The 1,430-nt window shown below is 32.7% G+C and overlaps 1 protein-coding gene across 1 annotated transcript in view; it reads right to left on the bottom strand.

Annotated features, from left to right (window-relative positions):
- LOC106882187 (alpha-(1,6)-fucosyltransferase) overlaps positions 1-878 on the bottom strand; it is an 881,702-nt gene extending 880,824 nt beyond the window's left edge. The window contains exon 1 of the mRNA XM_052976376.1: positions 782-878. The gene's annotated coding sequence lies outside the window, so the exon portion shown is untranslated. The remainder of the gene's footprint in view (positions 1-781) is intronic.
- Between the last annotated feature and the right edge of the window lie 552 nt (positions 879-1,430).

Genomic DNA, 1,430 nt, shown 5'->3' with positions numbered 1-1,430 from the left:
ATATATATATATATATATGATATATATGTACTGTGTAGATACATATATAAATAAATGCATTGTATGTCGCTGTGTGTGAATATATATATATATACACACACATGGTGCATGTCAGTATGCTTACTTGCATGCATACTCATTCAACTTTTTGTATGAATCTTCCTGGCATCACTGGAGAAGGAGGACGAAATTTTGTTCCCTAATCAAATAGGTCCTAATAATTAATTAAACAGTGACTCCAGTCGAGTTTTATAGCATACAAAAGGAGTCTTATTTCAATTCCTGTTTGCAACGAAATCAGCCCCACAACAACAACCAACCAACAAACGAACTATATCTACAACAGCATGAACGCCACATAATCGCATTTTACCAGTGTAATATAACACATAACATCTGGCTCTTTGTTAGTTCCCATTATATACAACAAATATTTTAGTAGTAAACAGCAGACGGTAATTTCGAATCGATTTTCAATGATATATTTGTATATTCTATAGACGGAAAACAATGTTTAAATGAAATTTCCGAAAAAATATTTCACTTAAAGAATATTCTACGATGATTATTTATTTAGATTATCACGAAACCAAAATAGATATAAGCATATAAATATTTATTATTGGTGTTTTAAAAATACCATTTACTGCTCAGCTTCACCGGTTTTTCGAGAGACACCCACAATCCTTGTGTTTATATCGCGAATTATAAAGATGGCAGAGAAAGATAATGGGTGAAAATTACAGGAGCATAGGAGGTGAGCATGAGGGGAAAGTCTTACCTTTCATTTAAGCAATCCTCCTCAGATATATAAAGACTTTTCTACTTTCCATACAAACTCATTCATCCACCATTTGAAAACTGCCTGTCAAAATAGTAACTGTTGTTAGGCGGCAGTAAATTACGTCGCCGACCACTGACACACCGCAGGGAACTTTGAACGAACAGCACTTCGGGTTAAATATTGTAGAAATTATTTTAGAAAATAAATAAACAGAAACATACTCATAGTTATTCGTATTTAATCTCACAGCGAAAATAAATATAAAAACTAGATGATAATAATTAGGCCCACAAGAATCGTTTATTTACTGCTTGGCATCGGGATCGAACCGATTGGTTTCATCGCTATTTAGTATTTTGTTCAAGATTCAATCGCTTGTCTTTGATACACGCTTTTTATTTAATATAACGTGTCGAAACAGAAAATTATTTACACAATGGTAAAAGGTTAACAGCTGGACTTTCGTTACTACAGTGCTGCTATAGCGTGAATTGTCAAAAAAATACACGAATGTACGCACTCATTCGAATCTGTGTATTTATTTATTTTGTCGTAACTCATGTTGTATTGGTACTGTAGCAGTTCTTATTTAAATGTTTGTAAGATTTGTCTGTCTGTCTATCTATTTATGTTTGTATGTATGTCT

This window comes from Octopus bimaculoides, chromosome 24, assembly GCF_001194135.2.
Source record: "Octopus bimaculoides isolate UCB-OBI-ISO-001 chromosome 24, ASM119413v2, whole genome shotgun sequence".
Lineage (NCBI taxonomy): Eukaryota > Metazoa > Mollusca > Cephalopoda > Octopoda > Octopodidae > Octopus > Octopus bimaculoides.
The sequence above is the reverse complement of the archived record's forward strand: the minus strand, read 5'-3'. Positions and strand labels throughout refer to the sequence as shown.